General features: G+C 46.7%; 1 protein-coding gene across 2 annotated transcripts in view; it reads left to right on the top strand.

The window, feature by feature from the left end:
- The first annotated feature begins 15,797 nt into the window (after positions 1–15,797).
- stxbp4 (syntaxin binding protein 4) overlaps positions 15,798–27,438 on the top strand; it is a 150,260-nt gene continuing 138,619 nt past the window's right edge. Inside the window, exons 1-2 of one of the 2 annotated variants that reach the window (XM_073026474.1) lie at positions 15,798–15,855; positions 21,202–21,296. The gene's annotated coding sequence lies outside the window, so the exon portion shown is untranslated. Of the gene's footprint in view, positions 15,856–21,201; positions 21,297–24,789; positions 24,850–27,438 lie in introns of those variants that run through there. The other variant, XM_073026475.1, reaches the window with a different exon arrangement.

Raw genomic sequence — 27,438 nt, 5'->3', positions numbered from 1 at the left:
CCCTAATACCACCCCTTTTTTTTTTACAAAACTGTAAAAGTTTATTTACAACACATAGAAACAAGACAATCAATATTTACACTTAAATTACAATACGGTCACTACAGTCTATACCACGGGGGGACCACTGCTCACGGAAATCCCCCAGTGTGCCAATCACGACCGCATGCACCCTCTCCAAGGACAGCCAGGCACGAACGTATCCTCGGAAAAGGGGCGGTCGGCCCGGACAACGCCCGCCATCTTCCGCCGCCTAAACCCGTGGATGGCCATCTTGGCCAGGCCAGGGAGCAAGCCCACCAGGAGATCCTTCTTTCACCCTGCCCCCCCTTCCAACCTGACCCAATCCTCCCTCAGTGTGACTCTCCCTCAGTGTGTCTCTCCCACAATGTGACTCTCCCTCAGTGTGACTCTCCCACAGTGTGACTCTCCCACAGTGTGTCTCTCCCACAATGTGACTCTCCCTCAGTGTGTCTCTCCCTCAGTGTGACTCTCCCTCAGTGTGACTTTCCCACAGTGTGTCTCTCCCTCAGTGTGACTCTCCCTCAGTGTGACTTTCCCTCAGTGTGTCTCTCCCTCAGTGTGACTCTCCCACGATGTGTCTCTCCCACAATGTGACTCTCCCTCAGTGTGTCTCTCCCTCAGTGTGACTCTCCCACGATGTGTCTCTCCCTCAGTGTGACTCTCCCTCAGTGTGACTTTCCCACAGTGTGTCTCTCCCACAGTGTGACTCTCCCTCAGTGTGTCTCTCCCTCAGTGTGTCTCTCCCACAGTGTGACTCTCCCACAGTGTGTCTCTCCCACAGTGTGACTCTCCCACAGTGTGACTCTCCCACAGTGTGTCTCTCCCACAGTGTGACTCTCCCTCAGTGTGTCTCTCCCTCAGTGTGTCTCTCCCTCAGTGTGACTCTCCCTCAGTGTGACTCTCCCTCAATGTGACTCTCCCACAGTGTGTCTCGCCCTCAGTGTGACTCTCCCTCAGTGTGACTCTCCCTCAGTGTGTCTCTCCCTCAGTGTGACTCTCCCTCAGTGTGACTCTCCCTCAATGTGACTCTCCCTCAATGTGACTCTCCCACAGTGTGTCTCTCCCTCAGTGTATCTCTCCCTCAGTGTGACTCTCCCTCAGTGTGACTCTCCCACAATGTGTCTCTCCCACAGTGTGACTCTCCCACAGTGTGTCTCTCCCACAGTGTGACTCTCCCTCAGTGTGTCTCTCCCTCAGTGTGACTCTCCCTCAGTGTGTCTCTCCCACAATGTGTCTCTCCCACAGTGTGACTCTCCCACAGTGTGACTCTCCCACAATGTGACTCTCCCACAGTGTGACTCTCCCTCAATGTGTCTCTCCCTCAATGTGTCTCTCCCTCAGTGTGACTCTCCCACAGTGTGACTCTCCCACAATGTGACTCTCCCTCAGTGTGACTCTCCCTCAATGTGACTCTCCCACAGTGTGACTCTCCCACAGTGTGACTCTCCCACGATGTGTCTCTCCCACGATGTGACTCTCCCTCAGTGTGACTCTCCCTCAGTGTGACTCTCCCACAGTGTGACTCTCCCTCAATGTGTCTCTCCCTCAATGTGTCTCTCCCTCAGTGTGACTCTCCCACAGTGTGACTCTCCCTCAGTGTGACTCTCCCACGATGTGACTCTCCCTCAGTGTGACTCTCCCACAGTGTGATTCTCCCTCAGTGTGACTCTCCCTCAGTGTGACTCTCCCTCAGTGTGTCTCTCCCACAGTGTGTCTCTCCCACAGTGTGACTCTCCCTCAGTGTGACTCTCCCTCAGTGTGACTCTCCCACAGTGTGTCTCTCCCACAGTGTGTCTCTCCCTCAGTGTGACTCTCCCTCAGTGTGACTCTCCCACAGTGTGTCTCTCCCACAGTGTGTCTCTCCCTCAGTGTGACTCTCCCTCAATGTGACTCTCCCACAGTGTGACTCTCCCACGATGTGTCTCTCCCACGATGTGACTCTCCCTCGGTGTGACTCTCCCTCAGTGTGACTCTCCCACAGTGTGACTCTCCCTCAGTGTGACTCTCCCACAGTGTGACTCTCCCACAGTGTGACTCTCCCTCAGTGTGACTCTCCCACAGTGTGACTCTCCCACAGTGTGATTCTCCCACAGTGTGATTCTCCCTCAGTGTGACTCTCCCTCAGTGTGTCTCTCCCACAGTGTGACTCTCCCACAGTGTGACTCTCCCACGATGTGTCTCTCCCACGATGTGACTCTCCCTCAGTGTGACTCTCCCTCAGTGTGATTCTCCCTCAGTGTGACTCTCCCTCAGTGAGACTCTCCCTCAGTGAGACTCTCCCTCAGTGTGACTCTCCCTCAATGTGTCTCTCCCTCAATGTGTCTCTCCCTCAGTGTCTCTCCCACAGTGTGACTCTCCCTCAGTGTGACTCTCCCTCAATGTGACTCTCCCACAGTGTGACTCTCCCACAGTGTGATTCTCCCTCAGTGTGACTCTCCCTCAGTGTGTCTCTCCCACAGTGTGACTCTCCCACGATGTGTCTCTCCCACGATGTGACTCTCCCTCAGTGTGTCTCTCCCTCAGTGTGACTCTCCCTCAGTGTGACTCTCCCTCAGTGTGTCTCTCCCACAGTGTGACTCTCCCACGATGTGTCTCTCCCACGATGTGACTCTCCCTCAGTGTGACTCTCCCTCAGTGTGACTCTCCCTCAGTGTGATTCTCCCTCAGTGTGACTCTCCCACAGTGTGACTCTCCCACAATGTGACTCTCCCTCAGTGTGTCTCTCCCACAGTGTGACTCTCCCTCTATTGCGTAAGGAATTGTCATCAATGTGGTGATCTCTGAGTAGTAATGGTTAAATTGGATAAGAGGACGTGCCTCCAGGGAGCCGTTTCCTCTGCACTGTAAATCGAGTCTAATGTGCAGGAAGTGTTTGATCAGTTACAGGGCTTCAGTTTCACTGTGGGTTTCGAATACCTCGATCCACAAAAGGTTTATGAATAGGCACATTATGCAGCCTTATCTGGGACACACCCCTGATACAGGTGAAGTACAGTCTGTAACGGTGTGAAGTGTCTGACAGTCAGAATCAGAAACGGAAGTTTACTGGAATCGAGAGTGGCTCTTTTGTAGAATTCTGTTAAGTTATAAGCAAGACATTCGACCCATCGAACCCGTGTTTATTCCCACCAATCCCACTTCCTCTTTTCTCCCTCATGCCCCATTCCCCATTCTGGTTCCCCTCTCTTATCCCTTCTCTTTCAAATCTCTTACTATCTTTCCTTTCAGTTAGTTCTGACGAAGGGTCTTGGCCCGAAACGTCAACAGTGCTTCTCCTTATAGATGCTGCCTGGCCTGCTGTGTTACACCAGTATTTTGTGTGTGTTGTTGTTTGAATTTCCAGCATCTGCAAATTTCCTCGTGTTTGCCCATCAAAGTTTGACGTGTTGTGCATTGAGGGATTCTCTTCTATACACCACCAATGTAACACGTGGTTATCTGAGTTCCTGTCAGCTTGAACCAGTCTGGCCCTCATGCTCTGACCTCTCTCATTAACAAGGCATTTTCACCCACAGAACTGCCATTCACTGAATAGTTGTTTTTTTGTTTCTCACACCACTCCCTGTAAACACTAGAGACGGTTGTGTGTGAAAATCCCAGGAGATCAGCAGTTTCTGAGATACTCAAACCACCCCATCTGACACCAACAATCATTCCACTGTGAAATTAACTTAGATCACATTTCTTCCCCATTCTGATGTTTGGTCTGAACAACAACTGAACCTCTTGACCATGTCCTTATGCATTGAGTTTCTGCCACGTGATTGGCTGATTAGATAGGCTGCCACATGATTGGCTGCATTAATGAGCAGGTGTACAGATATACCTACGAAAGTGGCCACTGAGTGTATGTTTCGATGTACGTGTGACAGTAAAGCCCCTGTCCAGGATTAGATGAAGGACAGATTAGCAGAGCTGAATGACCTGTCTCACTGCTGTACCGTATGTTCTATGCAATTTGATGTCTGTAAGGATTCACTCAGATCCCTGAGAGTCCCCAAACTGACAAACACTGAGAGGACAAGGAGTTCAGTCCAGTAATGTACTGTAGCTGTGAGTGGTTCCCACAGTAGAAGCCTCAGTTTTGCCAAGAACTGTTACGTTGTTGGACAAGACACAGTTCCTGAGATACCAGACTGGCCGGTACAGGCATGCTTTCTAGGCCTAGATTGGAATCAAGCCCACAGACCTCAAAAGGACAAGGAATTTTCTTTTCAAAGTTTGATTGAAGAAGATGCACATTATCTTGTTATGCGAACATCAAAGCATTCAATAGTCTGATAATGGGCTAGAAGCTGCCCTGGAGTCTGGTGGGACCTTTTGCCTGATGGGAGAGGGGAGAAGGGAGATTGTCCGGAGTAGGTGGGGTCTTTGATTACGATGGCTGCATTACTGAGGCTGTGAGAAGTGTCGACAAAGTCCACTGGGGCAGGAGAGGAACTCAGCAGGTCGGGCAGCATCTATGGAGGGGTGTAAATAGTCGACATTTCCAGCCAAGGCCATTCAAGAGGGAATCAGCCATTTTGCCCCCTTGTGCCTTCCTGTCATTAATTTAACCTCAGCACCTCTTCCCCACACTGATCCCATGTCCCAGGAATATTAATAATTCCTCAAAGCTGGCCACACCAGGAAGTGCCGGGCTTATCAGCAACACTGGCGTCCCTGTGAGTGAGCAGGGCAGGGCTGTGGTGTGAAATGTGATCTGGGGTGCAAGGTGCAATCTGACTCCCTGTTTGACCCAGCTCTCCTACTCACACTAACAAAAGCATGTTGAGACACAGGAGCAGAATCAGGCCATTCCATCATGACTGATTTATTATCCCTGTCAACCCCATTCTCCTGCCTCCCCCCCCCCCCATAACCATTGACAACCTTACTAATCAAGAACCTATCAACCTCCGCTTTAAAAATACACAATGACTTAGCCTCCGCAGCCGTCTGTGCCAACAAATTCCTTAAATTTACCACCCTCTGGCTAAAGTTCCTCCTCATCTCTGTTCTAGAGGCCCCTCTATTCTGAGGCTGTGCCCTCCGGTCCTGGAGTCACCCACTACAGGAAACGTCCTCTCCATGTCCATATTCAATAAGTTTCAGTGAGAACCCCCCCCCCCCCCCCATTCGTCTAAACTCCAGCGAGTACAGGCCCAGAGCCATTAAACATTAACCCTTCCATTCCTGGAATCTTTCTTGTGAACCTCCTCTGGACCCTCTCCAATGCCAGCATATCTTTTCTAAGATAAGGGCCCCAAAATTGCCCACAATCCTCTAAGTGCCATCTGACCAGTGCCTTATAAACCCTCAGCATCACATCCTTGCCCTTATATTCATGTCTTCTCGAAACGAATGCTAACATTGCTTTTGCCTTTTTTACTACCGACTCAACCTGCAAGTTAACCTTGAGGGAGTCCTGCACAAGGATTCCCAAGTCCTTTTGCATCTCTGATTTTTGAATTTTCTCCCTATTTTTGGTATTACCCCAACTTTTTCCTCTTTATACGTTATCTCTTTCATTTCGCACTCTCCCGCCCTTCTTTAGTGAGAATCTCTCCTCTTGGCTGGGATCCAAACTCCTCAAAGTCCTGGAGAGGATTCAGGTAAACGACCCTGAGAATGAAGAAGTCAATGTATGAGGAGTGTTTGGTGGCTCGGGGCCCATACTCCTTGGAGTTCAGAAGAACAAGGAGGGGGCTTAGCGAAACCTATTGAATATTGAAAGGCCCAGATGTGGAAAAAATGTTTCCTATAGTGGGGGAGTCTAAGATCAGAGGACACAGCCTCAGAATAGAGGGCCATCCATTTAGAACAGAGCTGAGGAATTTCTTTAGACAGAGGGTGGTGAATCTGTGGAATTCATTGCCACAGGCACCTGTGGATGCCAAGCCATTGAGTGTATTTGAGGTGGAGGTCAATAGGTTCTTGATTAGTAAGAGTGTCAAAGGGAGGGAACAGTAGAATGGGGTAGTGAGGGAAAATAAATCAGGTATGACTGGATGGTGGAGCAGACTTGATGGGCTCTATAGCCTAATTTGCTTGTATGTTTTATGCTCCTTAAATTACCTCCTTCAGCACGAGCATTGATTACTCAGATTAATATTCTGGATATCCTTTTGGTTTCAGAGCTATTTATGAAGATTTGGACTCTATTTTAAACAAAGCCCAGACGTGACGTGACAACAAGTAGTGAGGATCACTTCTCCTGGTAAGTGCTCGGTGGTCAGCTCCTGGCCAGAGGAACACAGAGCAGTATGAAACAAGAACAGGCCCTTCAGCCCACAGCACTGTGTCTAGCAGGATGCCAAAGGAAACTCTTACTGTCCATTTTAGTATCTGCTGCTACTTTCCCTTCAAAAAAATCATTATCTTTTTTGACAGAGATATATCCCAGTCTTTTGTTGGGAAAGGGGGAGCAGCAAGGTAGTGTAGCATAGAAACATGAACGTAGACAACCTACAGCACAATACAGGCCCTTTGGCCCACAAAGTTGTGCCGAACATGTCCCTACCTTAGAAATTACTAGGCTTACCTACAGCCCTCTATTTTACTAAGCTCCATGTACCTATCCAAAAGTCTCTTAAAAGACCCTATGGTATCCACCTCCACCACCGTCGCTGGCAGCCCATTCCACTCTCTGAGTAAAAAACTTACCCCTGACATCTCCTCTGTACCTACTCCCCAGCACCTTAAACCTGTGTCCTCCTGTGGCAACCATTTCAGCCTGGGAAAAAGCCTCTGACTATCCACACGATCAGTGCCTCTCAACATCTTATACACCTCTATCAGGTCACCACTCATCCTCCGTCGCTCCAAGGAGAAAAGGCCAAGTTCACTCAACCTGTTTTCATAAGGCATGCTCGCCAATCCAGGCAACATCCTTGTAAATCTCCTCTGCACCCTTTCTATAGCTTCCACATCTTTTTTGTAGTGAGGCGACCAGAACTGAGCACAGTACTCCAAGTGGGGTCTGACCAGGGTCCTATATAGCTGCAACATTACCTCTCGGCTCCTAAATTCAATTCCACAATTGATGAAGGCCAATACACCGTATGCCTTCTTAACCACAGAGTCAACCTGCGCAGCTGCTTTGAGCATCCTATGGACTTGGAACCCAAGATCCCTCTGATCCTCCACACTGCCAGCAGTCTTACCATTAATACTATATTCTGTCATCATATTTGACCTACCAAAATGAACCACTTCACATTTATCTGGGTTGAACTCCATCTGCCACTTTTCAGCCCAGTTTTGCATCCTATCAATGTCTCGCTGTAACCTCTGACAGCCCTCCACACTATCCACAACCTTGTCCAACCAAGGTTAGCTCAACGCTTTGTAGAGGCCAGCTGTAAGATTGAGGTTCGATTCCTGCTGCCGTCTGTAAGGAGTTTGTACGTTCTCTCTGTGACCACATGGGTTTCCTCTGGGAGCTTCAGTTTCCCACCACATTCAGAGTCGTACGGGATAGGTTTAGTCAGTTGTGGGCATGCTATGTTGGCCCTGGAAGTGTGGCGCCACTTGCAGGTTGCCCCCAGTATAACCTTCGCTGATTAGAGATGATGAAAACAGCAAGTTTCACTGTTAAACTAGTTCCATCTGCCAGCACATCGTCTATATCCCTCCATTGCCAGCACCAGTCCAAATGCTGCGTACACACCACTATTGTTCCTGTTTCCACCACAGGGCCTGGTAACGTATTCCAGACAGCCAGCAGTCTCTGTGTTAACAAAGCCTAGCCCACACATCTCCCTTAAACTTCCTTTCTCTCACCCTAAAGGCTTACCCCCCAGCTTTTGACATTTCTGTTGTGTACTTAATGTTTCAGTACAGTCTGAGGAATATTGTAAATATGTCGTTAATTAACCATTCTTTGTCTGTTTACATAATTCATTAGTGAATAACATACTCTGCGACAGTACTATGTGAAACCTGTGTGCTTTGCTTAAAGTAAAGAACAAACTAATACTCACATTTCAGGCTCTCATCTTTTCCTTTGAATTAGTTTAATGTGTTGCAGTCAGAAAAGATAACTATTTTAATCTGTGAAAAAGGCTCTGAGTATCTACCTTGCCTGCTGTACCCCTCGTTCTTTCAGATCATTATGTGAAATAATATACACACACATATATATATACGTGTGTGTGTGTATATATACACACACATTCTATGTACATACATATACAGTCGGCCCTCCTGATCTGCGAATTCCGCATGCGCGAATTCAACCAACCGCGAATCGCGAAAACCCGGAAGTGCTCTTCCAGCACTTGTTGTTCGAGCATGTACAGACTTTTTTCCTTGTCATTATTCCCTAAACAATGCAGTATAACAACTAGTTTACATAGCATTTACATTGTATTAGGTAGTATAAGTAATCTAGAGATGATTTAAAGTATACGGGGGGGGTGTGCGTGGGTTATCGTGGATCGGGATCGAAAAAAATCGTAAGTTCTCTTACTAAATAAGTTGGAACAGGTACATCCGGTATTATTTAGCATCAGTTAGCCAAATGTTTGTCTTAGTATATATTTTACCTTTCTGTGCATATAAAACACTTAAGAACGTACGTTTCAGCGCCGGGCTCAGGAACGGAAGTTCCCGAGTTCGATCCAGTGACAGATCTCTCCCTAGTGCACTCTGCACCATGCCGGGTTGTTGTGGAGGATCAAAAACCCAAAAACCCAAAACCCAAGAATTAAACCATTGCGTTGCTTAGTAATAATTGTAGCTTTCATCAGGGCAGGGCCTTTCTCACCTTATCCTTTAAAACTGTTCCGATCGTTGACCGACGTAGCCTAACACTATTCCAATGATCGATGGTGTTTCACCTCTTTCCGATCGCTTTATTATTTCCAGTTTATTTTCAATCATTGTCGTGATTATTTTCGTGAACAGAAACACTGCGGATTCAGAGCTCTGTTGCCAGGTCCTAATGTCCACCGCACTGAGACAGGTTAAATAAGGTCTGGGGTTCCGCAGAGTCCTAAGGTCCACCACACTGAGACAGGTTGAATAAGAGACTTGAGCATCCGCGTTTTTTGGTATCCGCGAGGGGTCCCGGAACCAATCCCTCACGGATAAGGAGGGCCGACTGTATATATAGATCTCGTTCTCTCTTTATACATATGTGTGTGTGTGTGTGTGTATATACACACACAATTCACGCACAAACATATATATCAATGTACAAAATATAAATATATATAGTATATATGTATATTTTTAGATTTTATATATAATAAATGTAATATACTATATTTTAATATAATTTTAATTTGAATGAATGACTTTGAATTACTCTCCCTACAAAATAATAAATGTATATATCATTATTTAGTAATATTTGTAGTATATTTTACGTGGGGGACAGTACTGTAGCCCCAAAACAATGATTTCACAACTTCACAACATATGTGATTTTGATTCCGAACCCCTTCTGGACTTTCGTTAGTAAGGTCACTGTTCGAAAGAGCTGATAACAGTAACTATGTTCCTGTCCTTCCTGAGCAGGTATCGGAGACGGTGAAGGGGTCGGAAATGAGGGCCAGCTGAGGACACGGGAGTGGAGCAGGCAAATAACTGGGTGGGATGTCGATGGGGAGCCAGTGGGAGATGCAGTGGAGCCGAACATTCTCTGATGCTGTTGATTCGCTTGGTCTTGGGGTGAAACTTACCTCACCTCAACACGAGTGGCAGGAAGCTCGACAAACTTCTCTCTCGGGGAAAAGACTGCTTCCCACTCACACAGCGAGACCCACTGATAACATATCTCATCATTGCTGTCGAGACCTCACCTCTCAGTAGACAAATCTGTAATGTAAAATAGTTGTAGAATTGAAATCTATTATGCATCTTTCACGTCTGGTTTATAGATTAAGAATTAACCATTCCAAGTATGTTAATTGAAATTAACAGAACTTCCAAACTCCAAGCTAAGAAACCTACACTCTTTTAGAAAAGGGGAGTTCAGAAGAGTGGGGGATGGGTGAGGGTGCGGGTGAAAATGAGCAGATCAGAGACCATGCCCAGTTATATTGTTTCACTGGGGGACAGTCCCATACACTGACCCTCACTTGGGTACACTCCCATACACACACTGATCCTCACTGGGCAACGGTCCCACACACACACTGACCCTCACCGGGGGACAGTCCCATACACACACTGACCCTCACTGGGGGACGGTCCCACACACACACCGACCCTCACTGGGGGACAGTCCCATACACACACACTGACCCTCACTGGGGGACGGTCCCACACACACACTGACCCTCACTTGGGTACACTCCCATACACACACTGATCCTCACTGGGCAACGGTCCCACACACACACTGACCCTCACCGGGGGACAGTCCCACACACACACTGACCCTCACTGGGGGACGGTCCCACACACACACCGACCCTCACTGGGGGACGGTCCCACACACACTGACCCTCACTGGGGGACGGTCCCACACACACACCGACCCTCACCGGGGGACAGTCCCACACGCACTGACCCTCACCGGGGGACAGTCCCACACACACACTGACCGTCACCGGAGGATGGTCCCACACACACACTGACCCTCACCAGGGGATGGTCCCACACACACACTGACCCTCACTGGGGGACGGTCCCACACACACACTGACCCTCACTGGGGGACGGTCCTACACACACTGACCCTCACCGGGGGACGGTCTCACACACACACTGACCCTCACTGGGGGACGGTCCCACACACACACCGACCCTCACCGGGGGACGGTCCCACACACACACTGACCCTCACCGGGGGATGGTCCCACACACGCACTGACCCTCACCGGGGGACAGTCCCACACACACACCGACCCTCACTGGGGGACGGTCCCACACACACACCGACCCTCACCGGGGGACGGTCCCACACACACACTGACCCTCACCGGGGGATGGTCCCACACACACACTGACCCTCACTGGGGGACGGTCCCATACACACACACTGACCCTCACTGGGGGACGGTCCCACACACACACTGATCCTCACTGGGGGACGGTCCCACACACACACTGACCCTCACCGGGGGACGGTCCCACACACACACTGATCCTCACTGGGGGATGGTCCCACACACACACTGACCCTCACTGGGGGATGGTCCCACACACACACTGACCCTCACTGGGGGACGGTCCCACACACACACTGACCCTCACTGGGGGACGGTCCCACACACACACCGACCCTCACCGGGGGACGGTCCCACACACACATTGCCCCTCACTGGGGGACGGTCCCACACACACACTGACCCTTACTGGGGCACGGTCCACACACTGACCCTCACTGGGGGACAGTCCCACACACACACACACACTGACCCTCACTGGGGGATGATCCCACACACACACTGACCCTCACTGGGGGATGGTCCCACACACACTGACCCTCACTGGGGGACAGTCCCTCAGTCATTTCTTCCAAGTAGGTTTTGTGAATGAAAACAACATTGTATTGTCATGGATTAACAAATGGATAGCAACACACACACACAAAGCTGGAGGAGATCCGAACTGAGGAAGGGTCTCGGCCGGAAATGTCGACTGTTCACTCTTTTCCACAGATGCTGCCTGGCCTGCTGAGGTCCTCCAGCATCTTGAGGGTGTTGCTCGGATTTCCAGCATGTGCAGATCTTCTCTTGTTTGTGATGAAACTAATGGATACTATTGAAATGAAGTTGTGATAATATGTGGAACCGTGTGAGAAATTGATGTCCGAGGGGATTGGACACATAAAGTTTAAAACAATGATTTTTAAACCATGGATGTTTCATGTATTTATTAATAATCTAACAAGCCTCGTTCTCTCTGGTTGTCTTGTGAGCTTTTGTCTTCTTAGTTTTTGACAGTTCATCCTTTTCCTTCATTCGCTGGCATTAGAGAAACTCCAGAGGATATTCATGGGAGTAACCTCAGGAATGAAAGGGATTTCACGAGGAGTGTTTATTGGCTCTTTATCTGTACTCACTGGAGCTTAGACAAGTAAGGGGAATCTCACTGAAACCTATCGAATATTGAAAGTCCCAGATAGAGTGGATGTTTCCTATAGAGGCGGAGTCTAGGACCAGAGGACACAGCCTCAGAATAGAGGGGACATCCATTTAGAACAGAGAAGAGGGAGGATTTCTTCAGCCACAGTTTAGTGAATCAGTGGAATTCATTGCCACAGACATCTCTGGATGTCAAGTTATTGGGTGTATTGAAAGCAAAAGTTGATAGGCTCTTGATTTCAAAGGTTACAGGAGACTGGGATGAGAGGGATAGTAAATCAGCCATGATCAAAAGGCCGAACAGACTCGATGGCCTGAATGGCCTAATTCTGCTCCCATTTCTTTTTGTAGGAATACCCAAGCAGCTGGGAAATGTTAAATTACAATGAGGTGCCAGTGAATCCCGATCATGGACAGAACTGATTAAAGGACCACACAGAGAATTACAAACTCACCCAATTTAGACTGCAGAAATATTAATGACAGTAGGTCACCATTCAGCCCATCATACCTGTGCTATCTGGGAATAAGATCCTCAGCCTTACCCAACCTTCCACACTGGTGCCCAGGTACTCGGGCACACACCCAAGGCCCATTTAACTGAGGAGTGAAGTAAGCAGACGGGAGCTGGTGCAGGACAAGACACAGTAAAGGTCCGGAGAGATGTAGCGTGTTTCCTATACAGTGATTCATTATAGAGGCTGTGCTCTCTTCTCGCTGCTGCCATCAGGCTCTTGAACCAAATGGGATAACTTCACTCAGCTGCTCATGCATCTTCACTAACAGTTTCCACAACCAATGGACTCACTTTCCAGGACCCTTCACCTCCTTGGCTGCAGACGTTTGTGATGGTTCCTCCATGTCTGGATGATCAAATTAAGCATAGAAGCACCGCTGCCGTCTACGTCGGGGGTCACCAACCTTTTTTGCACCACGGACCGGTTTAATATTGACAATATTATTGCGGACCGGCCAATGTGGGGCGGGGGGGGCGGTGGTATCTGTTAATCACAACCGGGATATAAGTGATAAGACAACTATAAGTCACTTATCAGTGGCTAATACACTCAATTTCGTTTCTAAAAGAGTTTATCTAACGAATTTAATATTAAACACACAGCACGTATTTTCCTCGCATGAATATAGTTATAAGTCAATTATAAGTCACTAATAAGTCAATAGCATCATAACGTTTGGATATTAAACACACAGCGCATATTTTCCTCATATGAACATATAAAATCATTGCAACACACCAGTGAGAGGACAGGGTAAGGGCCGGAGGTCCCCGTACTGGGGCCGCAGTGGTCGCAATCCCAAGAGAGCGACCGACCGAGCGAGGAGTGCGACAGGGCACGCGCCCGCCCCCCTTGTAGGATCTATTGGTCGACAAAAGTTTGGCCCGAGGGATGACTTTCAGTAGATGGCAGTGAGGTAGCTGCTCTGCTACTTATAAAACCCTGAGCCCAAATTAGGTCATCTGCGAATATTTTAGCACCGGGTTCCCCACGAACATTCAGTGTGCTAAACAGGTCTAGAGGTGGCGCCCATCTGTCCGTGCTCCAGGCCAGTAGCAACGGCATTTCCCGCCGGCTGCACAAGGCGGCCGGTTACCCGAGGTCAACCGGCGATCCCTGGCGCTAGGTTATCACTGCGTTTAGGCGATTGATGACCTGGCGTGCGTTCCAGTTCAACAGTGGGCGTGACAGGGAATGAGGAAAGGTGCAGCTGACTCATATCGTTTCCTCGCGGCCCGGTAGCACATGCTTTGTGGCCCAGTGGTTGGGGACCGCTGGCCTATGTCACTGGATTTTACTGTAACAGTGGAAGAATGCTGCAGGCCAGGTGGAGCTCCCTCCCCACAGCACTGGACTCAACCTTAGGGAGGTCAGAGTAACCTCAGAGTGAGGATTGTAGAGTAACGTAATTGAGGGAAAAGTACATAATGACTTTGAGTTGGGGTTTCACTTTAAGAGGTTGGTCTGACATGATGACGTTATTACGCAAAGATTTTTAACGAGCTTTTGCGTTTAGGTATTGGGGTTCAATGAAATTTGTTATGGGTTTCATTAAAAATAAAACGCCTCAATTCGTTTTATTTACATAAACCTACACTCGTGACCCCAATGCTCTAGAATGATTCCAGAGTTATTGAACGTGACGGCCAACGCAGTCACTTTGAAACTGCTGGAGTTTTGGGAGCAAGATGCAGTCGCTTGGTTTGTACAAGCTGAGGCCCAGTTCGCTCTGTGAGAAATCGCTGCCGCCAAGACCAAATTCTACTACAGTGGCGACAGTCTGCTTGATCACCCACCTGAACACGATCAATACCAAATCGCTGAAAACTCACCTTTTACAGACTGTTGGACTGCGTCAAACTGTTGCTCTCCTTGCCCAGCCTCAGCAATGGTAAGCCTCTGGAGCTAATGGGCCACGTGCCATCTCTCCTGGGATATCGCCATCCTCGTTTTATTCTTAAAGAACTCTTCATGCAGCAAATGCCTGATCGAGTTCACATAACCCTCACTAATGCACCCATGATGGACTATAGGGAGTTTGTTAAAATGGCTGACAGTCTATACTCAGCAAGACAACGGTACTTCATTCCTCCTCCTTTCTCTAACTCAATAAGCTCGGTCAGCAAGACCCCCAACATAAGGACACCCGCGGCTGCAAAACAGGACACCGCTGGACCTGTGCTTTTACCATGTTTGCTTTGGTACAAACGCCAGAAAGTGCCGACCACCTTGCAGCTTTGACAGCGCCAGTGCATCGGGACATCAGAGGTCCGTGGGTTCCAGCTGCCTGGGTTGTCTACCGCTCATTACGGACTCCCTTTCAGGGCTTCCTGTGTGACACAGGTGCTCAAGTGAGTGTGCTGCCAGCATCAGCTATTGACGAGAAGACAAAGAGCGACAAAACTGTGCTGGAGGCCGCCAGTGACAGCAGGATCCAGACTTGCGGGACATGACGGGTGATGCTCTGCTTCAGTGTGTGATATTACACACGGGATTTCGTCCTGGCTGAAGTGGCTGGACCCCTGCCCAGTGCATATTTCCTGCGTGCCCAAGGTCTGTTAGTCGAACTGCTGGCTTGTGGATGTCAAGGACTTTGGGTCATTGCCTGCTCCCCTAGTGAGTTCCCCACAACAGCACTGTCAAGCACATGCACCACTGATGTGAGTTTACTCAACTGCTGGGAGTTCCCGGGATTCACCAAGCCTACAGTCACAAAACATGGGGTTGAGCCCCAAATACCCATGAATGGCTCACTAGTCCATGCTCGCACGCTGGTCTGACATTAAGATTTTTAGCATGTTTTGTGTTTAGCTTTTGGAGTTCAATAAAATATGTTAAAGGTTTCATCTACTGCCCCTCCCTCCTGCCACCACGATTCACCCCAAACCATCCTTTCTTCAACTGTCCCCACAAACTCCCACGAGATGCACCCTACTCCCTCCCTCCCTCCACCCACCCACCCCTACTCCCTCCCTCCCTCCACCCACCCACACCCTACTCCCCTCAATTCCTCCACCCACCCACCCACACCCTACTCCCCTCAATCCCTCCACCCACCCACACCCTACTCCCCTCAATTGCTCCACCCACCCACCCCTACTCCCTCCAACCACACCCTACAACTCCTCCTTCCCCCCACACCCATCCCGCTTCCTTCCCTTCAATCAAAACCGACAACTACTCCCGCTGTTTTCCCCACCCGTACTGCGCCTGCGTACTGCAGTAGCTGGACTACATTTCCCAGAAGGCGCCGGGCGGCGGGAGCTGCGGAGACCAGGGCGGCTGGGCCACAGGTGGGGAGGGCGCCCGATGGCCGGCCGGAGGGGTCCAGGGGAGGGGGCGACGCGACGCGACCTGCTGTGGCCTGAGCCTGTGGGGACCAGGACCCGACCGATCCCCCGCGCCTGAACGTCTCTCTCTCGCCTCCCACTAGCACCTGGCCGGTCTTTCACGTTCCTCTCACCCTCTCCCATTGTCCTGCTGGTCGTCCCCCTGTTACCCTGCTGGTCGTCCCCCTGTTACCCTGCTGGTCGTCCCCCTGTTACCCTGCTGGTTGTCCCCCTGTTGTCCTGCTGGTTTTCCCCTCCCATTACCCAGCTCATGACCGCCCAATTGCCTAACTTGTCTTCCTCCACATCGCTGCCCTGCTGGTCTGTACCTCCACCTATCCCTTTCTGCCGAATCCCCTAAGTTTAAAGCTCTGAGCCTGCCCCAGATGCTCATGGCCTTTGCTGGGTGGATTCTCCCCTTTAATTTATTAACTGAGGAGGGCTTGACTACCATTATCAGTCAGTAGCCTGCTGATTAGTTTATACTTTGAGCAGTATTACACTGGACGACAAAGATTTGACTTCCTGAATACTTCTGAGTGTGTCATATGGATTTTGCGCTGCTGATCATGAAACCACCATTTTTTAAAAATATTGCATATATATTTGCTATTTCAGTTTGTAGTTCAAGTCAGAATAACTGATGCCAAGATTAAGGAAGTCATTTTGATGGTCCACAACTGAAACCGGTTCTCAATGACAGACAATTTGAAGAACTCCTAGGGGGACTGGAGAAAATCACACGGGAGGCATTCAAGGATGTTGTTGAAAGTTTTCTTGGGAACTACAGAGCACCAAAGTAGATGCAGCTGGCTGACAACATGCTTCAAGCATACAAAACCATGAAGTGCAACATGTCACTAAAGATCCATTTCCTCCATTCCCATTTAGTCTTCTTCCCTGCAAATCTCAGTGCTGTCAGTGACGAGCACAGTGAGAGGCTTCACCAGGACATGGAGAAACAGTGTCAGGGCGACTGGAATCCATTGATATTGGCTGATTATTGTTCCACATTTAAGCGAGAAGCCTCAGACACCGAGTACAAACGAAAATCAACAACAAAGTATTTTTCACTTAGTTGGAACTTTTGAAAAGCATCAGCACCATTAAGCAACTGAATGCATTACGTTCAATAAAAGTTAATTTCTTGTTTCTCCAAATTCCTACATGATGTAAGTAATATGAAATTGTATTTGTGTTCAGCTTAAAGTGGTCTACTATAAACAAATAAAAAATTTCTGAGGAAACAACACATTCGAAAACAAATTGATGTCCAGTGTTTTCTGTGGCTGAGTTGTTAGAACTCTCAGCTCCTGCTCCGAAGTGTTCGGGTTAAAGTCCTGAGACCTGAGCACGAAAGTCTTGGCTGTGTTGAATATTGCCTTGCCAGCACTACCATCTGTTGAATGAGATGTTAAACCGAGGCCGGGTCTCACGCTAAAGTGAACGTAAAATATTTTGAAGTTGAGCTTTCCATTGATGTTTTAGCACAGAATTCATGTCTCGATTTGCTCATTGCTATCATCAGGGAGGAGGTACAGAGCCTGAAGACACTCAAATGTTTCAGGAACAGCTTCTTCCCCTCCGCCATCCAGTTTCTGAATGGACACTGAACCCATGAACAATACCTCAATACTTTTTTCTCTTACGTCCAACTTATTTAATTAAACTTTTGAAATATATAATTACTGTAATTTACAGCTTTTTATTATGTTTTGTGTTGTCCTGCTGCTGTAAAACACCAAATTTCATGACATATGCCGGTGATTCTGATTCAGTTAAACGCTGCTGGTCTGTCATCACTTAGTGTATCTGTGGGAGCTAGTGCTATCCACGTAACATCAGTACTTTAAGATTAACTTATAGCGTCATACAGTACAGCACAAGGTCCATGCTGAACCATTTAAACTGCCTACTCCCATCGACCTGCACCGGGACCATTGCCTTCCAAACCTCTACTATCCATGTACCTATCCAAATTTCACTTAAATGTTTAAATCGAGCTCGGATGGACCATTTATGCTGGCAGCTCGTTCCATACTCCCGTGACCCTCAGTGAAGAAGTAGATTTGTCACATGTACATCGAAACATACAATGAAGGGGGTTGTTTGCGTTAAATCAAATCAGTGAGGATGTGCTGGCAACAGTTTACTAACCCTAACCATACATCTTTGGAATGTGGGGGATCCGGAGGAAACCCACATGGTCACAGAGAGATGATACCAACTCAGCGGTGAGAATTGAACCCCAATGGGTGATTGCTGTAAAGTATTACACTAACGTGCCGCTCCTTTCAACAAACATGACTGGCTGTACATAAACTCAAGATTCTGCAGCTGCTGGAGATCTTGGAGCAATATGCATAAAAATCCAGAGAAAATCAGCAGGTCAGGCAGCATCTGTGGAAAGGAATAAACAGTTAACTTACTCAAAATTTTATTTATTTATTGAGATACAGTGCAGAATAGGCCCATTGAACCACGCGGACCAGCAACCCCCCAATTTAACCCCAGCCTAATCACAGCATAGTTTACAATTACCAATTAACCTACTAACCGGTACGTCTTTGGACTGTGGGAGGAAACTGGAGCACCCAGAGGAAACCCACGCAGTCACATGGAGAACATACAAGCTCCTTACAGGCAGCGACAGGAATTGAACCCGGGTTGCTGGTACTGTAAAATGTTGTGATAACTACTATGCTATCATGTCACTAAATGCTGGTTGTACAGTGCCTTAGGATGTCATGTCATTGTAAGCCAAAGTTAGCAGCAATGAAGGAACACGTTGAAATTGAACTGTCCAAGGAATGCCTTGTGATCGCGTTGGCCGCACGGTTAGTTGCAAAGTTTACACGGGCATTGCCAGTAGAAGTGAAGAGTTACACGGCAGGGAGGGTCAAACTTCCACTCGTTTAAAGTGCTAATGCAACTCTCAGTGAGTCATGGTAACAATGGTTTGTGCTCCAATGTACCTGTAGCTTCACGTAAACACGGAACTGTCCTGGGCGTCAACCATCTCAAAGGATCTATCCTGGGCCCAACGCTTTGATGCAATTATGAAGAAGGCACATCCTTGGCTCTACTTTATTAGGAGTTTGAGGTGATTTGGTATGTCACCCGAAGTGCATGTAATTTTTTATGGATGTATGGCAAAGAGCATTCTAACTGGTTGTCTGTCTGTCTGGTATGAAGGCTCCAATGCACAGGATTTGGAAAAAGCTCCAGAGGAGTGTACACTCAGCCAGCTCCATCAAGGGCACTAGCCTCCTCACCATCAAGGACATCTTCAAAAGGTGATGCCTCATTAAGGACCTCCATCACCTAGGACTCATCCCCTTGTTACTGCCATCATGGAGGAGGTGTTTGGTTGTCTGTCTCAGAGTGGAACTGCTTTCCCACTTTTAAAGCTCTCCCGCACAGGTCTGACATTTTTGGATACAACAGGCAGCCAAATGATTTCACTACCTCAAAAAATTAGGAACTATGAGGAATTTGAAAATATCGACAATCATCTGCAGAGAGTGGTACAGACAGCCCAGTGCATCTGTGGATGTGAACTTCCCTCCACTGAGGACATTTACAGCAGCAGGTGCGTAAAGAAGGCCTGGAAGATCATCGGGGACTTCAATCACCCCAACCACAAACTGTTCCAGCTGCTTCCGTCTGGCAAATGGTACCACCACAGTATTAAAGCCAGGACCTACAGGCTATGGGACAGCTTCTTTCTACAAGCCATTAAACTTACAAATTCACATGTCTGTACATTGTGATGGAGTCATAACACAATGATTTTTACTCCTTCACATTGTGGGATGGATGTAAGATTTAAATACTAATTCTAATGAAATGTTTCAATGAAAATAAAGATTTGGAAGATGCAATCGTCGAAAGGATTGTATGAAGGGAGTTTATTATCTGGACTAGCTGCGCTGATTTTGTTCATTTACAGTCAATCGAAAGAATACAGCTGCAAATTCCTCCGTCAATAACTATTAGGAACTAATAGACAGTTTTATAGTACTGTAGCAGTACTGGTAGTGTTCTACTTTGTTCTGTATTTAAATTTATGATCTGTAACTCAGTTAAATGTTTTTAATACCTTTTTAACAATTTCCATAAAACTTCTGCAAATTGGGACAGCCACTTTATTGGACGAAATCTTATTAGTTTTGATGTGTCTAATTGAAGCAAAATGCCCTGTATTTTCTATTGTGACATAGTTTTTTTAATGTACTGCTGCCACAAAACAACAGATTTCACAGCACAGTTAAACCTGATTCTGACCACATGCCCAAACACCAATAGGCTCTAATTTCTTCATTCCGTGTAGTCACTGACAGAACAACAGAAGATAACTTTGTTGTTTCGTGGAGCATCCTTTGCACCAGACACTCATGTTGTCTGGCCAGGAATTCTTTAAGAGAATATTTGGAAAAGTAGCTGCAACATTAGAACCAAATAACTTCAGTGATGTAAAGGAAAACTTGTGCTAGTTGATGGGAAACTCTGGGATTAGCGCTGACACTGTAGGATTCAGGAGACAAACAAAGCTCATCTATAGATCTTAATCTTCATCCTCAGGAATATTCAGGATTTGATGAAGAGTTTATGTGTGGAATTAAAATAGCCACTTTACTGAGAAAGGAGAAAACTGCACAATAAAATAACCAGAAATAAAGTAATGTGCCAATTATTCCCAATCCAGAATATTTTTAAAGTCAATAGAACGTCAACAGAACCTTCCATTGGTTGTGCTCCAGCCTGTTCCGTACAGAAAGAAGGGGAAATTGATTCAAAATTCAGGACTGTTTAATAACTTTTCCAGTACACGTGTAAAGGAGAACAAAATAATTGTTACTCCGGATTAATCTGGCAGCACAAAAAAATTAAAGAACACAATAATAATAATAAAAACATATATAAATGCTTATATACAGTCCATAGATTGATTGTGTGTCCATAAAGTGATGCTAGGCTGTACGCCAAGTGATTGACAGGAAATAATAAAGTAGTGGTGGAATTAGTGGGTAGAGGTGTTGATCAGCCTTAGGCTGCTTGGGGAAAGTAACAGTTTTCGAGTCTGCTGGCCCTGGCATGGATGCTCCATAGCCTCCTCCCGGATGGGGGTAGGACATGAGAAGTACGTTATGTGCAGAGGAGAAGGTTATATCCGCTATACTGTACACAGAAAGGTAGTAGGCAGTAAACTCTTGTCTAGTGGGGGGAGTGAAGTGGGCACTGCCATATTCTTGCTGTACTGAGTTAAATGCACCATCCTGATGTACTTAAATCTGTTTGCTTTTGTAGGATCTTTGAGTCGATTGGTTCAATGAGGTGCCCTCCACAGCAACTCCTGTTGAGCACTAACGAGGGTCTTGTCCCAGACTCTGCGGGTCCTTAAGGTCAGTTTTGATACCGTCTCAAAGCCAGCTTTTGCGCATCATCTTCACTTCTGTTGTGAGATTCAGAATCAGGTTTATTATCACTGACGTGTTTGTGAAATGTGTTCTTCTGCAGTTGGAGTACAGAATGTTCTGTATATAGTTGTCCAGGTGCTTCAAGGCTGAGCAGTTAACCGTTGTAATCACATCCACTGTAGATGTGGTAAGGCGCTGACAAAGTTGCAGTGGGTGAAGATTTAATTCTAGCCATGACCAACCCCTCAAAGCACTAGGGGTGTCACGGTAGTATAGTGGTTATGGTAACACTACTACAGCACTTGCAGTAAGATCGGGGTTCAATTCCTGCTGGCATCTGTAAGGAGTTTATATGTTCTCCCTGTAACCATATTGGTTTCCTTCGGGTGGTAATTGGTCACATGGGAGTAATTGGTCAGTGCAACCCCTTTTGGGCTGGAAGGACCTGCTACCGTGTTGTATCTCTAAATAAATAAAAAAATTTAAATCACTAAGTTAGAATAAGAAAGTTTTAAAAAATAAATAAGTCGTTCAAAAAGACAGCAAAATAATAGTAGTGTTCATGGCTCAGAAATCCGATGGCAAAGGGGAAGAAGCTGTTCCTAAAATGATGAGTGTGTGCCTTAGGCTCTTGTATCTCCTTCCTGATAGTACAGGAGCCCAGGAAGAGGGCATCTCCTGGATGGTGAGGCTCCTTCATGATGCATGTCACCTTCTTTAGGCATCGCCTTTTGAAGATGTCCTGGATGCTAGGGAGGTTAGTGCCCATGATGGAGATGGTTAAGTCTACAACCACCTGTGCCTTCAAACCAGAGTGGTGATAGAACCATGGGACATCTGTAGAAACTTGCCATAACAATTCAAAGATTCTAAGTTAAGTTGTTTAGGAAGAACATTGGGACATTTTAGTACATTAAAGGCTTTTCCTTTTTGTTTGCTGTTGAAACAGAGGATGTAGAACTGAGATGTTAAAAAAAGTAAGCATTTGGCATCCTTTATGTCATAGCACAAAGTGGAAACAAGCAATGCTGGAAATGGTTAAGTCTGCACACTGCCACAGACATCCTCCCATTCTCTCCAGCTCTCTCCATCTCTGCAACTTCCAAGTGGGAGCACACTTATCTCCCTGCTTTTCCATTTCTCATGAAAAGTCCCTGATCAACATATCCCGCCTGCTTCTCTGCCCTGAACTGGCGACTGCAGCAGTTTCTGTTCTGCTTCGGGCTTTTGAAGCCTTTGGGAGTTGGATACGATACCAAAGTTACAAACAGTCTTTTGCAACTTTGGGCAGAAGTCGGGGAATGGATGGTGTCAGTGACTGGGAAACAGAGCAGGTTACATATATCAAAGGTAGAGGTTCATTGTTTAACTGGAGAAAGTTTTTTTCACTAAAACCTATCAATCAAAGTTCAAAGTAGATTCCTAAGTAAATTTATTATCCAAATAAGAAGTGCTGGAGAGAGTTGGTTTGCAGGTGATGTGGAAGAGCCTGCATGGTCTCAATGGGTAGAACAGCCTCCTCCTTTGGCACATCAATTTTCAAAGTCAAAGTAAAATTTATTATCAAAGTATGGATTATGTCACCATATACTACCCCGAGATTCAGTTTCTTGCAGGCATTTACAGAAAGATTAAAGGTATACAATAGAATCTACAAAATTTCATACGTATGCAAAGACTGACAAACAACCAATGTCAGAATCAGGCTTAGTATCAACAGCATATGTCATGAAACTTGTTGTTGTGCAGCAGCAGTACATTGCAATGCATAATAATAACAACTGTAAATTACAGTAAGTATATATATTATTTAAAACATTGAATTAAATAAGTAGTGCAAAAGGTAGTGAAGTAGTGTTCATGGGCTCAATGTCCATTCAGAAATCAGATGGTGGAGGGAAAGAAGCTGTTCCTGAATCATTGACTGTGTGTCTTCAGGCTCCTGTACCTCCTCCCTGATGGCAGAGGGGAAGAAGCTGTTCCTGAATCATTGAGTGTGTGTCTTCAGGCTCCTGTACCTCCTCCCTAATGGCAGAGGGGAAGAAGCTGTTCCTGAATCATTGACTGTGTGTCTTCAGGCTCCTGTACCTCCTCCCTGATGGCAGAGGGGAAGAAGCTGTTCCTGAATCATTGACTGTGTGTCTTCAGGCTCCTGTACCTCCTCCCTGATGGCGGAGGGAAAGAAGCTGTTCCTGAATCATTGACTGTGTGTCTTCAGGCTCCTGTACCTCCTTCCTGATGGTGGCAATGAGAAGGGGTCATGTCCTGGGTGATGGGGGTCCTTAATGATGGATACCGCCTTTTTGAGGCATTGCTCCCTGAAGATGTCCTGGATACTGCGGAGGCAATTGCTAATGATGGAGCTGACTGAGTTCACAACTTTCTGCAGCTTATTTTGATCCTGTGCAGTACGCCCCTCCCCCCATCCCAATACCAGACGGTGATGCAGCCAGTCAGAGTGCTGTCCATGGTACATCTGTAGAAATTTGCAGATGTCTTTGGTGTCATACCAAATCTCCTCCAACTCCTAATGACATATAGCCGCTTCCATGCCTTCTTTGTAGCTGCATCGATACGTTGGGCCCAGGATAGATCCTCAGACATGCTGACATCCAGAAACTTCAAACTGTTCATCCCTTCCAGTGCTGATCCCTCTATGAAGACTGGTGTGTTTTCCCTCATCTTACCCTTTCTGAAGTCCTCTTCACGGAAAGTTCATGAGAATAAAAATGAATTGAATGTGGAATGTTACTGGAATATCATATCACATTAATTTTCTGGAAAGTGGTATATTAACACTGGGCAGTGTGATGTTCAGGTGGTGTTGCTGCCATGCAGACCAAGGGTCTGATATTTTGTCTATCGTGTCCACGAGGAGTTTGTGTTCAGCAAACGCTCTGAAATGGCAACACTTTAGAAGAAAATGAAAGTGGCAGACAGCCAGATGGAGGCCGAGAAGCTCGCGGTCCAACATGCTGTTTTTCCTTTCGGCGGGGACAGAGCTGCCGAATGAAGAAGACGAGAGGCTGCCACATGCCTCCGACCAGCTGTTTGTGCACTTCACCTGCAGAATAGTCCGAGGCGTTAGTACTAAAGGCTATAGATACGTTGGGGAGCGGGTGCACCAGCAGGGTCACGTTAGAAAGAGCTCGATTGGTATCATCAAATGCCCTGGTCCTGTCTGCTCACCAGTCAAGCACTTGATTAGGGGTATTGCCTTTAAGCACACTATACTGGGGCAGCAATAAGGTCAGCTGCTCGTGGAATGAAGCGGTGATGAATTCACCATGCCACAAAACTCCGGTAGTTTTTTAGTAGTAGGGGGTTGGTGGGAAATCCATAGTAACGGTTACCTTTGATGGGAGGGGTTTTACACCTAATGCACAGATGCAAGGGTTAAGAAAGTCAATGGTTGACAACCCAAGTTGGCATTTAGCCGGGTTAATAATCAACCGTGTTGGCTTAAGTGCTCAAAAAGTGTGGAGAGATGAGATACGTGTTCGGATTTGGATGCAGGGGCGAAAAGTACATCATCCAGGTAAACAAAAAGGAAATCTAAAACTTTTAATACAGAGTTCACCAGCCATGGAAAGTCTGTGCTGCATTTTTCAGCCCAAACAGCATGTGCAGAAACTCAAAAAGGCCAAACGGGTTTATCACAGCTGTTTTGGGAATGTCCTCCGAGCACACGGACACCTGATCATAGCCCCTAACTATATCAACTTTGGAAAAAAATTAACTTTCAGGCTAAACATGCTGAAAAATCTTGAATGTGTGGACCCAGATAATGATCGGGGGTGGTAGCCTCGTTAAGGCATCGGTAGTAGAATTTGGTGTTGTCCGCAGTGATTTCTCACAGAGCGAACTAGGCCTCAGCTTGTACAAACCAAGCAACTGCATTTTGCTTCCAAAACTCCAGCAGTTTCAAAGCGACTGAGTTGGCCATCATGTTCAATGACTCCGGAATCGTCCTAGAGTACTGGGATCACCAATGTAGAGTTTTGCAAATAAAACTAATTGAAGTGTTTTGTCTTTAATGAAACCCATAACACATTTTATTGAGCTCCAAAACTTACACAACCAAAGCACACTAAACATCCTTCCCGTAATAACGTCATCACATCAGACCAGCCTCTTAAAGCAAAACCCCAACACAATCTCGGTAGTTGTGAATTATCTGCTTTTCCCCCATTTATGTTGCCCTACAACTCCTGTGTCTTTGGACTGTGGGAGGAAACCAGAGCACCCGGAGGAAACCTCTGTAAACACTCCTTACAGAGGACACTGGGATTGAACACCAAACCCCTGACACCCTGAGCTATAATAGTGTCACGCTAACCGATATGTGCCGTGGGACCACTGTGACTGAAGGGCCAATGTTGGGAAAAGATCTATGGGATTCCACATGCTGGAATGAGAGAAGGTATAGGAGGGTGAGGGGGAAACTCAAAAGGTCTGAGGTTCCATCCATGTGGCACCTTGGACAAGGAACGTTCTTCTGCGGAGTATGAAGTGTCTTGGAGCGCCTTTGTTTGAATCTAATTATTCAGAAGAAGAGGTAGTTTGGCATCTGCGAGTTTGTGAGTTCATGCCAGGCATGACCCACCAGGTTGGTGAGACCTGGGGCTGGAGGCCGGTACAAGTCCGGAGTTCGAGGTGGAATGTTCACAGTTTCATGATTGGCAAGTTTTGGGGTTGTCTGAAAATCTGGGTCTGGAGGCCTTTCCGTGTGTGTGAACGGGTGGGAGAAAAGGGTCTTGACTTGTTGTGCTATCGTTGCATGTGTTGTTCTGTTGCACATTGTGGGCATGCTTTGTTGGTGCCAGAATGTGTGGTGATACCCTAACCCTAACCCTAATTGCACATCCTTTGGTTGTGTTGGTCATTAACACAAACAACGCATTTCACTGTATGTTTCAATGTTCAAAAGATCAATGTAAGTTTATTACCAAAGTCCATATATGTCACCATATACAACCCTGAGTTTCGTTTTCTTGTGGGTATAGTCAACAAATCCATAGAATAACCATAACAGAATCAAAGACTGCACCAATTGAGTGTATAACCAGGGTGCAAAAGACAACAAACTGTGCAAATACAAAAAGAAAGAAATAATAATAATAAATAAATAAGCAGTAAGCCTTGAGAACATGAGATGGAAGAATACTTGAAAGTGAGTCCACGGGTTGTGGGAACATTTCAGTGATGGGGCAAGTGAATTGAGTAAAGTTATCCCCTCTGGTTCAAGAGCCTGATAGCTGAGGGGTTTCCAGATCCTGGTACAGTAGTGTGAATCCTGAGGCTCCTTGTACTTCACTCATAATGACAGCAACAAAAAGAGAGCATGTCCTGGGTGGTGGGGGGTCCCTGATGATGGACACTGCTTTCCCGTGTAGGTGCGTTCGATGGCAGGGAGGGATTTACCCATGATGGACTGGGCCATATCCACTACTTTTTGTAGGATTTTACGTTTAAGGACTTTGTGTACCCTTCACCACACATCTGTAGAATTCTACCCAAGTCTCAGACGTCATGCTGAATCCTTGCAAACTTCTAAGGAAGTAGACATGCTGCCGTGAATGCCTGCAAGAAAATGAATCTCAGGGTATACACAGTTTGATAATAAATTTATTTTGAATTTTGTCTTTAACTATGCTGGTTGCTTTACTGAGGCAGTGAGATGTTCTATATAAATAGTACATACGATAAGATGGACTGTTGATAAATGTTCAGTGAAAAGCTTGTCTCGCATACTGTTCATACAGATCAGATCATTCGATAGTGCATTGAACTAGAAAAAAGTTAAAATAATAACAATGCAGAGTAAAGTATCTGGAAGGAGATGGTGCCAACAAACAACTTGACCAAGGGTGACATCCTCCGGACGGTTCACAAAATTACTTTTTTCACTTCTTTTACATCTTCTTTTTCTTTCAAAAGTGGATCTGTTACTGTTGGAGCCTGGGATCTACATTTTGGTGGTGCGTTTTCAGGCCGATTCAGCAATGCGGCACTTTGCTGTCTCCGAGAGCGTTCTGTGAGGCCTTGTGGCCAAGAAGCCTACAGACAGGGTACAAGCCCATGATTGCCTCCGTTTCGCGCTGATCTCACCGATTAAAGCACCAAG

The sequence above is a fragment of the Hemitrygon akajei genome, chromosome 22 (assembly GCF_048418815.1).
Source record: "Hemitrygon akajei chromosome 22, sHemAka1.3, whole genome shotgun sequence".
NCBI lineage: Eukaryota > Metazoa > Chordata > Chondrichthyes > Myliobatiformes > Dasyatidae > Hemitrygon > Hemitrygon akajei.
The sequence above is the reverse complement of the archived record's forward strand: the minus strand, read 5'-3'. Positions and strand labels throughout refer to the sequence as shown.